This window comes from Camelus bactrianus, chromosome 20 (genome assembly GCF_048773025.1).
Source record: "Camelus bactrianus isolate YW-2024 breed Bactrian camel chromosome 20, ASM4877302v1, whole genome shotgun sequence".
Lineage (NCBI taxonomy): Eukaryota > Metazoa > Chordata > Mammalia > Artiodactyla > Camelidae > Camelus > Camelus bactrianus.
The window spans coordinates 43,199,802-43,215,644 of record NC_133558.1 but is presented as its reverse complement, the minus strand read 5'-3'; the positions used below and the strand labels follow the sequence as shown (position 1 = coordinate 43,215,644).

General features: G+C 44.6%; 1 long non-coding RNA gene across 2 annotated transcripts in view; it reads left to right on the top strand.

The window, feature by feature from the left end:
- Positions 1 to 15,843, top strand: part of LOC141574274 (uncharacterized) — an 88,294-nt gene that overhangs the window by 23,128 nt on the left and 49,323 nt on the right. The window contains exons 1-2 of one of the 2 annotated variants that reach the window (XR_012501189.1): positions 6,817 to 8,600; positions 12,662 to 13,234. This is a non-coding gene — a long non-coding RNA (uncharacterized LOC141574274). Of the gene's footprint in view, positions 1 to 6,816; positions 8,601 to 12,661; positions 13,235 to 15,843 lie in introns of those variants that run through there. The other variant, XR_012501188.1, reaches the window with a different exon arrangement.

Genomic DNA, 15,843 nt, shown 5'->3' with positions numbered 1-15,843 from the left:
GCCATTTTGAATTTATTTTTGTGTATGCAGTGAGGGAGTAGTCTAACTTCATTGATTTACATGCAGCTGTCCAGTTTTCCCTACACCATTTGCTGAAGAGGCTGTCTTTACTCCATTGTATGTTCTAACATCCTTTGTCAAAGATTCAATGACCAAAAGTTTGTGGGCCTATTCTTGGTAATTTTGTTTATCCGTTCATTTATGGATGGATATTGTTTGTAACTTTGGCTAATCTGAATGATACTGCCATGAATATTGATGTGCAAGATTTTATGAGAATATGTTTTCATTCTGTTGGCTGTACAGTTGGTCCGCCATATCTGTAGTTTCCACTTCATGGATCCAGATGGCTGTAAAGGGACTCGAACATCCTTGGATTATGTTATCCAGGGTGGGGGGTTCCTGATCCAACCCCCCGAGGATACTGAGGGATAAATCTATATGTAGGAGTGGAATTGCTGAACCATATAACGGTAACCTTTTGAGGAAACACCATAATTCTCCAAAGAAGCTACACCATTGTCCCTTTCCACTGGCTGCATATGAGGTTTCTCTGCCTCCTGAACGACACTTATTATTGTCCATGTTTTGATTATAACCATCCTAGTGGGTGTAAAAAGCGATCTCATTTTCATTTTGATTTGGCTAGTGATGATGAGCATCTTTTCATATGCTTATTGGCCATTTGTATATCTATTTAAATCCTTGGCAAATTTAAAAATTGGGTCTATTTTCTTGTATTGTTCAGTTGTAAGCATTTGTTATATATCCTGGATACAACTCTCTTATTAGATACATGCTTTGCAAATTTTTTCTCCTATTCTGCAGATTGTCCTTTCACTTTAGACTTTTAAACATTAAAAAAAAATTCTTTATAGGGGAGGTAATTAGATGTATTGATTTATTTTATTTTTTTTGCTAAGCACGCACTCTATCACTTGAGATACCCCCTCCAATGTCATTTCACTTTCTTGATGATGTCCTTTGTAAGAAAATGTTTTAATTTAGATTAAGTCCAGTTTATCTGCTTTTTTCTTCTATCACTTGTGCACTTGGTATTGTATCTAGGAAACCAAAGCCTATCCTAGGTCCACAAAGATTTATACTGTGTCTTCAAATAGTTTATACATTTAGTTTTTATGTTTCTGTCTGTGATCCATTTTGAATTAAATTTATTTGTTATATAAAATATGGGGGTCCAGATTCCAGATTCATTCTTTTCCCTGCAGATACCCAGGTGTCACTTCACCATTTGTAGAATAGACTCTACTTTCAATGAAGTGTTGTTGGCACACATGTGGAAAACTGAATGTAAATGTAAGTTTTTTCCCCCTGGGTTTTTATAGTGTCTCATAGATTTATTAATCCAAACTTATGACAGTACAATACTGACTTGAGTACTATAGCTTTTTAGTACCCTTTAAAGTGAGTCCTCCATCTTTGCTCTACTTTTTCAAGATTGTTTTGGCTGTCCTGGGACCCTTGCACTTCCATATGAATTTTGGGATCAATTTTTTCAATTTTTGCAAAGAAGTCAGCTGGAATTTTGATAGGGATTCCACAGAATTTATAGATCACTTTGGGGAGTCTTAACATTTTTAACAATATTGTCTACCATTCCATGAACATGAGATGTCTTCCATATATGTAGATCTTGTAAATTTTATTTTGGTGATACTTGAAAATGTTCAATGTACAAATCTTGTAAATTTTTGTTAAATGTATCTCTCATTTAATTTTTAATGCTGTTGTAAATGGAAAGGCTGAGCTTCTTAAGGGTGGGACTATATATCAATTTGTTTATTTCTAGGATTCCCACACAGCAAATACTCTAGGTTTATATTTGCTACATAAATCTATCCACAACTCTTCTGACCCCCATGTTATAAGAAACCAAGACTCACGTTAATCTACCTGAACACCTATCTGGAAGTGAGAAATGAGACCCTTGGTTGAGGCTTTGTGCAGTTGATACTGAGAGCTTATTCAGGATGGCTTCATCTTAATTTCTTTTAAACAAACCTTTTGGTGTATTTAGTCAGATACATTAAGAACATGGCCTTTTGATGTGCAGAGGAGCTAAGACTATATTTTTCAAATAATTTCGATTGAGAGTGTTGTTCTTTAAATCTAATTTGCATCAGTCTTTGAAGATTTATGTTTCAGGAGCTTTGACTAAAGAACACCTGTCTTTATTCAATAACGACAACTAAATGCTCAAGCAACATGTAAGAGTTTGAGCAAACTGCCCCCTCCCCGTAGTGTTGGTTGGCTGCAGCTGTAACTGAAGTCAGCACTTACCTCTCCTAGTACACTTGTGCTGATCTGCTCAAAGGGGTTCGTCCAACAGTTTGTCAGTCTGTTGGAGAAAGCCATAAAACATTGATTTAAGGTTGCTGGAATGCAATATATTCTTATTAATATTAAGTAAGCACATATTGAGTGCTTACTGTATGTTGGGAATTGTCCGTCAGCCTCACATGAATATTATGTCTCTTAAAACCTCACATATTTCCTTGTTATTCACACTCTACAGATAAGGAGACTGAGAATTATGTCTTCTCTATTTTGGGGGGAGCTCATTATCAATGACGGGAAGTTGTAAGGAAAAAGATATTGATTCATCCTGAGAAAATATTTTTCTGAGAGTCAGCAATGAAGAGGGTGACCACTGAAGAGGGTGATCATTGTTCGATTGAGACGAGCCCCGGGTTGTACGGAGTCAGCATCCCTGTCCTGGACACGGCACGTGTAGTGCTGTGTGGTGGATGAGGCGGTGAGGCCACCCAGGGGACGCGGATGCCGGGCCGTTGGGCTGTGCTCAGGCCGGTGGGGCTTTCTCCTAAGGGCAGTGGACTGTCATTGACAGATTTTTAGTAGGGGAGAGGGGTGCTCTCGTAGATCACTTTTGTCTTGTACAATGCTTAGAAACATTTAGAAGTCTCGGCAGGAGGTGATGTGATGAGTCAGAGTAGGGTGGCTGCGAGGTGTAGCAGTGTTCACTTTTCAAGTGGTTTTCAGTCCCAGGTTTGTGGCTCAGTAGCCGTGGCACTTTGGATGACGCACTCAAGGAAGTGAAACAATTTTTCTAATCAACTAAAGCAGTGATGTACCGACTTCCCAAGACTGCTGTGGAGATCCAGTGAGATTACGTGTGTGCAGTGTGCAGCGTGGTCCCCAGCACAGAGTCAGTGCTGAGTGAGTGCCATTGAGTACCTGGTAGGACAGATGTGGTTGGTGGTACTCCATGACTGAGGAAATCTGGGCCCTGAACGAGGGGTCCAGTCACATCTGTGAGTGATGGGCCTGAGCTGGGATAGGGACGGAGACCTTATCCCCCGACCAGGGGCCCTTGGCAGGACTGCTATTGGAGGAGAACCATGAAGTCCGCTCTTTGCAGGTGGAGTTTGAGGTGCCCTTGAGACATCTAAGTGCAATGTCACGAGCTCAAAGAGGAGGTCTGGGCCCGGCCTTGCATTTTCCTATAATCTCAATCCCTGAGGATGCTGAGGTTTGATCACTGAACGTGAAGACATACTTTACATGACAAGTGAATAGTAGTATCATCTCTGTCATCAAAGCTCACGTCTCTTTATTCATCACTCACTTTGTTTATTGGGTACTTACAGAGCTCACTTTACCGCCCTCACTTGGGTTCAGGCTCCACAGTAAAGAGCTGGTGAGCCTCCCTCTTTTCCAGAATAAGACACATTTAGCTGGTAGCATTCTGTACCTCGCCAGACTTAGAATTTTAGTTTGTTGTATTAATTCTATTTTCTGTTGGCCATCTCCTGACAGGAGAGACGTTTTACCTCATGATCATATTTCAATTAGCTGTTATTGAGAATTGCTGATCTGATCCATAGTGTATGTATTATATTAACTTTGTACAGTATTTATCATTTTTCTGTCTTTGTCCTTTAATTTTGTATGCCCCTTCAATGTTATATCCTATTTGGGGCGTTATTTTTTTTAATTAAAAAATGTCTGTTAGCAGTTAAGAAAACAAAAACAAAGAAAAATGCACATGATATCTAAATTTAGAAAATATCTAGTGTGTTTTCTGTCTCGGCAATGGAGTGTTCTAGAATCTCGTGAAAACCTTTATTACACAAGTTCCTTGAAATTCTGATTAAGAAATAAAACCTTCCTTCCTCATCTTTCAAGCTGCACAGCTAATTGTCAAGAAAGTGAGGGGAAATCCTCAGAAGCCAAGACAAACCAGAAAGCAGGGATTCTGGGAGATAAGCGAGCCTTAGAAGCCCTGGGGTGCCTGTTGGCTCCTGAACTGAGTTTTAGTTGCCCTGACAGGAGGGCAGGAGGTGAGCCCGATTCCTCTCACACTGGGAGTTGGATGGCTGATCATATGTAAGGGCAAGCCCATCCCGAGAAGCCTGGTTTACTAAAGGTTGAACTAGGAAAAAAAATCCTCAAGGCAAGAAAGTAAGGAATGTCAATATTTTTGGAAGAGGGGAAAAATAACAAATCCAAAGTAAGGATATAGTTTAAAGCTGTTCTGGCATGAGAGTGACCACAAACTCCTGGCAGAGAAGCACAGCTATTCCTGGAATGAGAAGTTGTGTTTTGAATGGATCAGTGAACAGCCATTCCGAAAAAGGCCTCCAGAGTCTTGTGGATCAAGATACTGGACCGCAAACCCCTCTCTTCCAAGGGTCATTTAAATAACCAGAAATGTTTTAAAGGAAAGAAGCCACAATCATATTTCTATTTATTGACATTACTATATGCTAGGAATTCAGAGGTAACTATGTGAAGGAAACTTAGCATAGAAGCTGTGGATGTGCCTGCACGCGGGACATTTCACAGAAGTGACCGGACTTATCTGCAAACAGAAATTCCTGCCAAGGGACTCTGCCCATTCCCAGGGGAAACATTGCTTGCAGACAAGAATGTTTATTAGTTCTTCAAAAGGAACAGGCCTGGGAACAGGAGAGTCTCAGTGTAATTAAGATAAGGAAGCCTTAGATGTAGTGCACATGCGTCAACGTAAAAAATGTTTACTCTCTGTGCTTGGCAAGAGTTACTCCTTTGTGTAGATGGTATAAAAAATAAAGGAACCAGAATCTCGGGAGACATTTTGCACCACAGCAGCTCTGTGATTCATTTCGTCGGCAACAACTATGGAGTTGTCTCCTATTTTATGGACCTTACTTTCTCTTTGGGGAGACAAACTGACATAGTCGGGGAGCTTGGTAGAGGGAGGTGTTAGTCTGTTGCAATTAGCCAGGAGAGGAGATTAAGAAAGCAGTGAAGGGTGGGTGAACTTTTTAGCTGAGGACAGACAGCCTTGTTCAGTTGACTTTTAATTGCAGGCTCAATGAGTAGTCACTGGAGGGAATAGATCTTACGGAGGATGGACATAGCTCAGGCCTCTTTAGAATGGACACGTGAAACTGGAGAAAGACAGTCAAATCTGTGCAGACATTGAAGTTCACTTGAACGTGCTGTATCCCTGAGCCAAAGATCGGACAACTAGAAAGCACTTCTTGAGGACAGAGGAGTGGTTTTTAAGGTTCTCCAAGAATGAATCCCAGGGAACCGGGATGGCCAGTTGTCAAACTGTGACTTTGCAATTTGGACGGTTTATCCACTAAGGTTATTGGCATTTTATGGGTTTCCATTTCTCGTTAATATATGTCAGGTGATGAGGATGTGGACACACGTGTTTGACACATTTTCGAGGTGACTTTGGGTTCCTGCCTAGAAGCGCGGTCCCAGCTGTGGCTGCGTCAAACATCTTGCTGCCCATCCCGCTCCCCGGCTCCGTGATCACTGCAGAGTCGTCCCTTGTTTACCTGTCCATCTCCTCTGTGACATCATAACCCATGAAAAGACCGGAGCGTATTAACTTGGCTTTCTTAAAGTCAAAGGAACAGATCTACTATGGAGTCAGATTTGTTCTTTCCTATTTCAGTAGTGCCATGGAGAAGGAAGTTTGGGCAGCTTTTTGTAGGGTCCTGGAGGATTTCTCTCTCAGCGTCTGGGTGCCTCTATTGAAAACTCTTCATAGCTGTCTGGCGTGCTGTAAAACCACTCCAACTGTTTTGCCCTGAAGATGTGTTCGGTTTATAACTCATCTCTACTCCTTGGAAAACAACTCAATAAAAACTCAGTTGGTTTTCCACCAGCCATGGGCAGGGGTGAGGGATAGCATGTTGCTATTTTATAAAATAATAAAAATAAGAAGAATAAGAATAAGAATAAGAATAAGAATAAGAATAATAAATAAAATCAATAATATTATTAATAAAATCAATAATAATATTATTAATAATTATAAAATTAATAATAATAAAAGAAGCTTTAAAACAGCACTGGGCACATAGGAGAGAGTCAATAAATGCTTCCTGGCTGAAATCAAATTGATGGCTCAGTGATTCCATGGCTGCTGTATTTGCTGAGCTTGTTACTCCTTTGCTCCATTACACTTTTTTTAAACTGAAAAAGAAATACATGCATATGGTTAAAAACAATTCAAACGCACAAAAATACACAAGTGAAAGAAGTTTTCCCTCATCCCCTGTTCTTCCAGCCTTCCCTGGTGATGCCACTGTTTACTATCCTTTGTGTGCTTTTCCAGATATGCTATGCACATTCCCACCTATGTATGTAAATTCCTTTAAAGTTTTAGTTATTTTTAACTTAAAGGGATTTAAATCCTCAAGTGGCTTCTGCTCCGGTAATAGAAAAAAACAAAACTGACTCCATATTAGATCTGTTCCTTTGACTTTAACCCTTTGCTCTGTCTCCTAGGCTTCATCTTGCTTGTAAAACAATGTTGCCTAGAGCCTGAAATATACAGAAGAGCCTATTCTGAAGGCTCTGACCTTTAAGGATATTTAACAGTTTTTCATTCATAAAAAGATAACAAATTACAGAACAGAAAATAACGTTTGTTTTGTTGGAGGTTTACAGAGATTTGACCCAGGCAGATAGCTGCAAGAACAAAGGATTCTAACAAGGAATTCCTACACCAGGAAGATTGCAACAACCAAGCACGTAGGAAAGAGCCTGAATTCTGACTTGGGGAGATGGTTTTCCAGGACATTATTTTGCCATCTAGCTCTACAGAAACTTGCTTTTCCATGCCCCATCAGCCGGTCTCCCTACTTATTGGCCTGTTCTTCACTGAGGAGAATGAATTTGGACTCGGTAACACTCCTATCTACCTAGCAAGCTGGGCACTGGAACTGAGGACAGCTCTCCCACACCCAGGAAACTACTGTGAGCCCTTGATGGTTCCACTTGGGTTAGGTGTGTTTTACCCAGGAGGGATGGGACTATGCACCAACATTCAAGCAGTCTGCTCTGACTGGGGCTCTGATCTTGTACCTCCTGCTCCCCGCAAGGCCAACACCTGGGACAGTGGAGCTAAGGCAGAGATCGTGCCTGCCTTTTTCCCAGCCTGTAAAAGGGGAATATGTACACATCCCAAGGTAGTTCTGAGAGACAACACCTGCTGGTGCTTGTTTCCCAGAGCAACAGGAAACCCAGCTCCACGTGGGGACAACGGGTGTGAACCCCGTAGGGGTTCAGCAGAGGCATCGCCTGGAGGGCTGGACCAGGGAGGTAAAACTTGAGCTGCGGTCCTTGAAGGGTTACAGAAAGGTACAGAGTCAGGTCTGCCGCCTCCTTCGGGGTGCCCCAGAAGTAAAGCTTTTTCTCTACATCTCCGCTACACCCCTCCCCTCTCCAGATCCCTACCTACTCTCTGCTCCTCCTGTCCATCTGTCTCCCTCCACTTTCCCCTCCTCTCCTCCTCCCCCCATCTTCTCCCTCCCTCGATGCCCCAGCCTCTATCACAGAACCAAGAGAGGATCTCTGGCCCTCCTGCGCATGCGCAGTCGGTGCCAGCTGGACCGGGGGTTGGAAGCCCCATCTCCGAGCTGGGAATCGGCCCCAAAGTCTTCTCAGCTCTGTCGACCGGTAGGCCTTTAGCTCCTGCCCGGGGCCGGGGCTTCTGGCTGTGGAAATGCAAGGTGGGGGGCTCCCGGGAAAGGGGTCAGGCGTCTGCGGGGGGGCGGTCCTCGCGTCAAAGCCCACGAGGGCGCGAGTCAGCCTGTGTTCAACTGAATTTCTCGGGCCAGACCCCTCTGCCCGCGCCACCTACCCCGGCGCCCTGGCCACAGCTGTCCAGGGCCAGGTGTGCACCTGCCGCCTCTCGCCCCAGCCGGGCTCCCCTCAGTCCGCGGCTGGTGACCCCTTCCCCTCTCCTGCCCACGAGTCCTCTCCTCCCGGGCTTCCTCTCCTTGGCCGAAGGCTCGTCCCTGCCCCTGGGAGGGCTGTGTCCCGGGTGGGCGGGTTCTGCGGACCCGATCGGGAGCGGGCGGCTGGGGCTGGGTCTGGCCTCAGAGCGGGTCTGCAGCCCGCGTCCCCACCCCCGCTTTCCCTGCCCTGCGACCCCGGGGCTGCCCTCCTCTCCCTTTCCAGCTCCCTGAGGACCAGCTCAGCGGCATGCGCGCTGCTTCCCGGGCTTAGAGCCTCAAGCTGTAAAGCCCAGTTTCTCCAGATGGAGTCTTGAAAAGTGAGCGCCAGTGCTGAGGGAGTTTCCGTCTCCCCCCTCAGTGTTTCTGCCCCAGGTAAGTACCTTGAACACTTTCAGGTGTTATGATGGAGGTGCTTGTTGATGTCACGTGTTTTTATAGTGCCAGGGATTACAGTGTTGAAAGCAGGGCTTGGTTCAGTTAAAAATGAGTTGAAGGCATGAGGCTGTGACATGCTCCTTCCTTCCCTCTCCCAGGGTGAAACGTGTGACCGTCAATTTTAAAAACATAGTTACAGTCCCTAACTAGCCCAGCCCATCTAGTGTGTGTTAACAGGAACAGCACCACCAGAGGTGTTGGAGACCCAGGGACATTGCAGTCCTAAAAAGCTCCTGGCACAGTTTAGTTTGTTTTGGTTTTTTGTTTTTCTTAAATTGTGGGGTAGACTAGTTGTATAGAGGGAAAAATAATTGTCAAGGAATAATTTTTCATATAACAGCTTTATTGTGATATTGTTCACACACCATGAATTCCACCCATTTAAATGGTACAATTCAGCAGCTTTTAGCATATTCACAGTGGTGCAACCATTATTATTCCAGAACGTTTTCATCACTTCAGAAAGAACAGTGGAAATGAATGACCTATCCACCCCTCCCCAGTGGTGGTTCTAAAGAAGTTTCTTGGCTGTTCCTGACCATAAATTAACTTGTTACATTCCATGAAAAGTCTGGTAGGAATTCTAATCAGAATTGCATTGAATCTGTCTATCAAAACAGGAAGAATAATTGTCTTTATGGCATAAACTTCTTCTACCCTTGAATATATCTGGGACCCTATCTTTTCATCTCTCCAGATCCTAGCCCATGGGATGTCCTCACTAATTGTTGGGCTTGTGAATGATGAGATTCTATACATCATTAGTTGTCACTGTAGATTTTCACAGAAGAGAAAAGTAACCTCAGTGAAGCCAAGTGACTGTCTGATGGTCAGAAAGAGTGACAGTCAGTGCTGGAGTGATCCAGTGGACTTGGTGCTTGTAACCAGAATTCTCCACCACCTACAGCTAAGGGGATAAGAGTGTTCTTTTATTTTATCTTAATGGCGTTGATTTTATTTGTACTTATTTTTTAAAATTATTTTTAATGAAGTGTAGTCTATTTACAATGTTAGTTTCAGGTGTACGGCAGAGATTCAGTTATAAACATATACATATGTATATAAATATGTTTTAGATTGTTTTTAGCACAACTCATTACAAGAAATTGAATATAGTTCCCTGTGCTATATAGTAGGTCCTTGTCATTTATTTTATATTTATTAACGTGTATCTGTTAATCCCCCTTTTCCTGCCTACTAACCACAGTTTGTTTCTAAGTCCATGAGTCCTTTTGTAGCAGCACCATTTTTCCTAGTAACATACGCTGGTTGACTGCTTTCAGCTTCAGGAATTCCATCTTATCTGTGGGCACTTTTTTTCTGGTGGGCCTTTATGTGGTTTGCACACGTAAAAGAGATTTGTACTTGGGAGAACTCCAGGCCTCGTGTAGTCCCTGGAACAGAGTGCCCACTTAGTTGATGCTTGAACTGGGGAAAAAAGCAGAGTAAATGTTGGAATTTGCACTATGGTTGAGACATCCAGGTTTCTATAAACTGTTTAGCCCACCTTAATATTGGCTGCCCCCATCCTGGGTAATTTGGTGGAATTTCATGGTATGGTGGTGTAGAGACAGGGCCTTGTATGCTTCTTCTCTTTCCTTTTTCTAACACTCATTCTCCTGGGCCTCCCAGATCCTCCCCCAGCAGTGCCCAGGGTGGCATGATGCTGCGCTGAAGCAATATTTGTTAATAAGGCCCTTTCCTCATCTCTTCTGAACTTCCGTTTCTTTCTCTGCACAGTGAAGGCTTAGACTAGATAAGTGCTTTTCAGTTTCTTTTAAAGCCATGTTTCCTTTGAGAAACAGAAAATGCAAATCTCTCCTCCCATCCCAACCCTTTAGATTTTGATATGTCCTCTAGGGAGTGACATAGCTCTTTGTGGAAAATTGAAGTTATTGTGATTCCAAATGGCACAGAAAAGACTCTTCAGAAATTTATTGCAGGGAGAGGGCAGGAAAGGGGCAGCATGTCACAATTTCTAGTGTGAGCCCTGGAACAGGGGCTTGGGTTTAAATACGGTGTCTGACGTGGCCTCTCTCTAATCTTGTACAATATGATAAACTTCTCTACCTCAGTTTCTTAATGTGTCAAGTTGGGGTGATAATATTTTAAGGCTTTTGTGAAACATTATACACATAAGCCATCTGTGTCTCGGTAGAAACAAGACCTGCTAGGGATTCAGGGATTTTTTTAAAAATAATCTTGTCCATAGCAATCTGTCGGTGTGTATTTTGAATTACCTGGAGGGTGAGGGTTGAGTCTAAAGTCCATCGTGGGACAGGTGGCCCATAGTTCTCTGTGCCCCCAGATTGCCCCCTCCTCCCCAGTCCTCTTCCTCAGTCCAAGATGAAGTTCCCTAGTAGATTTACACAAAGGTCTTGTGGAAATGGCTTTTCATTTTATTGTTTCACCAAGGAGGGCTGCCATCATGATCTCTGTGGTCAGGTTTTGGTGACCTGAAGGCTATGCAATTGGGGGTTTCTATTAAATAAAAAAATATTACAAATAGAAAATTAGAACAAGGGTGGTGACAGGGGCTCTTGGAAGTGGGGACCATTAGCTTTGTTAGCTTCAGGTGCAGTGGCCTTTGGCCACGAGGACCCTTCCTCATGCTCTGAAGTTGGAGGGACTAGTGGGTTCAGTGGGAATGTTAACTGAGTGTATCTCATGGGCTAGGCATTGTTGTACTTGTACTGTGTGTTCCTTATTTGAGACAATGAGCTCATTTAACCTCAATAGCCTCTTTAAAATATTAGACATTTTATTTTGAGATGTAATGTAGGTTCCCCTGTACTTGAAGAGATAATATACGGAGGGCCTATGGACCCGTTTCCCAATTTTCCTTAATGGTTCCATCTTGCATAGTTGGGGTACAATTCATTACTGACTCACTAACCCTTTGAGGTTTGTGTTATTGCCCTCATTTCTATCTATGATTAAACTGGGGCTTAGAGAAACACACAGGCCTGCCCAGGTCACCCACATGTTTAGTGTGTAGTCGGGTGTAACGTGGGCTTGGGATTTCCAGGAAGTACCATTATGATGTTCTGTGGCAGGGAGCAGCATTCACTTTGCTTGTTTATTCATTCAATCAACAAACATTTATTGAGTAACCTCTGTGTGTCAGATGCTTTCACAGGCTTATCTGATTCTTCAGCAGTACTGAGAATCAAGTATTGTTTTGTTTTTTTAATCTGAGAAAATTAGCTCTGAGAGTTTATAACACCCACCAAAGGAAATATAGCTCATAAAGGAGGGATAGTAAATTTGTACAGTCCCCCCTCTTTATGCAGGTGGTACCCTAGGCATTTTACATTTGCAAACTTCCATAATCCAGATATATTCTTGTAAGGCAAGGTTTTTTTTTAAATTGAAGTATAGTCAAGTTTACAATGTTGTGTCAATTGCAAGGTGTTTTTTGAGTTTTGAATTAAAAAATATTTTTTGAGAAGGGTATTTAGGTTTATTCATTTGTTTCATTTTTTAAAATGAGGTACTGGGGATTGAACCCAGGACCTCGTACATGATATGTCTGTGCTCTACCACTGAGCTGTACCCTCTTCCCCAAGGCAAGTTTTCTTATCCATTATTCTGCAGTTTAGGAGTTCAAATAAATTGGTGTTGAAATCCAGATCTTTTGATCCTACTGCGGTTCTTTTCTTTATAATCTGCTGAAGGGGGGTGGGGAAAGCAGTTCCTTTGTTTATTTTTTATTCAGCAGTGTTGAGCACTGACTTTGTATCAGGGTCTTGCTAGGTGCTTGGAAACAGAAAACAAGAAATGACCCTTCTATGCAGGGGCAGGAAGCCTAGACAAAAAGCTGGGTAATGTGATCCGAGCTACGGTAGCCATGTACAGACTCTGAGGAGAAACTGTACCCCCGGCTTTGCTTGTGCTTCCCTTGCCTTCTGGCTGGTACACACCAGGTCACCGCATCCCAGAGGCGCCCGCAGCTCACAGCACAATATTTACCTTGATCTCCTCTCCCCTCTCGGCAGGGCCTGCAACATGAGCATCCCTGACTACGTGCAGTGTGCTGAGGAATACGAGACTCTCCCCGTGGTCGTCCAACCCGTGGGGATCATTTCAGAGGACAATTTCTTTTGCATCTATAAACGAATCTCCTTGGTGAGCCAGATCAGCCCTTGCGGCTCCCAGTGGGCACTCTGTATCCACTACAGGCACCACTATGCGTTCGAGAATACGTGGAGTGACTTCCAGACACACCGCACGGTCCCACGACCTTGTCACCATGACCGACTGTCTCTCTGCCAAGGCCTTCGAGAAGCTCCATGTACAGAGGAGCTGTATGGCACCACGCTTAATGACTCTCAGCTCTTTGTCATTGTGCTGCATGGATAGGTAGCCGAGCAGCCACGCACCAATGTGGCCTTCAAACTACGAGGACTGCCGGGTGGTGGAGAAGAGGATCGAGGACTTCACTGAGTCACTGTTAATCTTGCTCAAGTCCAAGTGGCTGGATGGGACCCTGACAAGTCTGGGGAAAGGATCCCCGTCCTCTGCTCCTTGTTTGAGAAGGAGAACTTCATGGGACTGGACACAGACAGCAGGTAAGTCTACCTGGAGGCCCGGCCACCCTGGCTGTGTTCCGGGTTCCTTCCCTACATCCAGGAAGGGATCAGCAAGGAAGAGGGCTGTCTTGTAGCCAAGGGCGGAGGGAGGTGCAGCCCGACGGTTTACAGACATTTGAAATTGAATCTGCCTTTTTTTCAGAGAGATCCTTTTAGGGTCAGTGTGGAGACTTCCTCCCGCTTTTCAGCCAAGACCCCTGGTGGGACCCCTGGAGTTGCTGTCCTATAGAGTAGCCACAGCCACTGATGCTATGAGCACTGGGGAAGAGGCTGGTCTGAGCTGAGATGTGCTGTAGGTCAAATGCACATCAGACGCTGAGACTTGTCTAGTAAAAATTATGTAAACTATCTTGTTACTTTCATATATAGATTACATATCAAAATGATAGTATTTTACATACAGCAGATTAAGTAAGATCTGTTTTTAAATTAGTTTCTAGTATCTGTTTTTTTGTTTGTTTGATTGTTTTTTTGTTTACCGTTTTAAATGTGGCAAGTGGGAAGCTTTCTTTACATGGCTCTCATTTCAATTTTGTTAGGCAGCCTGTCCTGGGACATTCTCATCCCTTTGCTTATAAATGAGATGCTGAATCCAGAGAGGCAGAACGAGATGCTGGTTGAGCTGTGTCTGGAGCCGGTGTCTCCTGCCTCCCAGGCCCAGCACCTGCTGGGTTCAGGCCCTCTCTTCCTCCCCGACAGCCAGCATGCCAATTTAGGACATCAGAAACACCTCCAGGGAATTCCGGATGAACTCCTTATGCAGGGAAAGGCGTATCACGGAGTAAGAGACAAAGCAGGGAAAGATTCATCCTCACTTTGTCCCTGTGATTAAGTCAACGGCCCCACTTTTGCCTTGGAAGTGCAGACGAGCTCTCTTGGGCTTACTACCTCCCCACCTTATGCTCTGTTTCCCCGTGTATCTATCATGATTTCCCTCGGGCAGAAGAGGTGAGATGCCTTTGCCCAGAGGTGGTCCCCCTTTGCTGGGGAGATTGAGGGAAGCTGTGCCCCCACGGCCTACGGCCTCGGGCCTTGAGTCTGGAGGGCGCTTATGGCGGTACCACAGGTGACGGTCGGAGGACCTGGCACAGGCCCGCTGTGGAGGCAGTGCTATGTGATTCTTGAACTTACATAAGATCAAATCCTACTTTCTGGTTGTTGGTAAGTTGGAGGAGAAGATGCCAGAGAATTGATAAAAAGAAAGTCCAGACCAGCCCTGTGAGTGAGAGGCACAGGGGGCCCGAGTCCAACCTGCGTGTGGTGCCTGGTGGGCTCTGGATGAATTTTCTGTTCCTCCCGGACATACCTCTATGACTTTAGTAAGGGGTGAGATATGTAGTGGCCATGATCTTTATTTGTCCTCGCAGGGCCTTGTGACCTACACGTCCGCACGCCCTTCTGCTCCTTGGGGATGAGGTGGCAGGTTTAGGGGTCTGGGCATTGCTGTGGGCACAGCTGCCAGCACCGGGCTACACCGAGGCTGGCTCCGTTCACCTCACATGTCACCTCCTGCTTATCCCCCAGGCGTCAGTCAAGGTAGGTGCATTGGTGCAACGTAAGCAGGGACCACCTTCTCCCCTTGGACAGACTGGTGGGTGAGCAGTGGAAGCCTGGAGCCCTGCCCCAGCCCCCAGGCCAGTGCCTCCTCTTTTGTCACAGGAGGCACTGGTGACATTTTTGCTCAGCAACTGCTTGGCTCTGGGTCTGCGGACCCACCAGAGAATTCCTGCTTGTTTTTGCCTTTTGAAGTGTGTCCTTGGGATTTGGAGGAGTAGCTGGATATGTGCTTAGCCCATAGTGGTTGACACAGTCACCATTGTTTACCCAGAACCTCGTGTACCAGGCATGGCTCCCGGCATCAAAATATAGCAGTGCATTAAACCTCCCTCCTGGTGCGTCTGTCTGTTTTGGTACCATAAGGGCTCAGCCAGCATCTGAACGTCAGTGAGATAACGCGGCCAGTGAGCTCGGGTCAAGCACGTTCTCCTCCAGTCACTTTTACTCCATTGTTGCTTTTAATATTCCACAGTCTTTAATTTTTAAAACAATGCTTTGGTGCAGGAGCAGAGACTAATTCTCTCCTGCTACTCTCGTTGGGAGTGAGTAAAACTGTCCAGCCTGTAATGCGACCACATTTTGTGGCTTAAAAGCTGCCTAGACGCATGTATGTGGAGTTTTGGTTAGGGGCGCTGACCACGTTGGGGTCCCCAAGCAGCGTCGCTCCCCTCAGGCCCCTGCCTTCCCTGGAGCAGGAGGTGAGGTTGGGTCTCACCGTCCCTGCGTCCCTGGCCTCACACACTCACGTAAATTCTTGTACATGCTGTAAAAGTCATTTTTGTTCTTGTGTGTTTCTAATTTTCGCTTGTTCCTCCTTTCCTTTTTCTTTATTCCTTTTTCTCTTGTACCGCGCTGTTGCGTCTGAAAAGGTGGCTGTGCATATCCTGCATTGGAAATAGCTAGATCGCCCTCCGTGCTGTCTCCATTGCTTTAAAAAGCAGAAACTTTTCAGGTGCCTTGATCCATGCATTATCCTAGTCATCTTGTTATTTTCTAATTTTTTGGAATATTTGCTTTGTTAGCACATCACC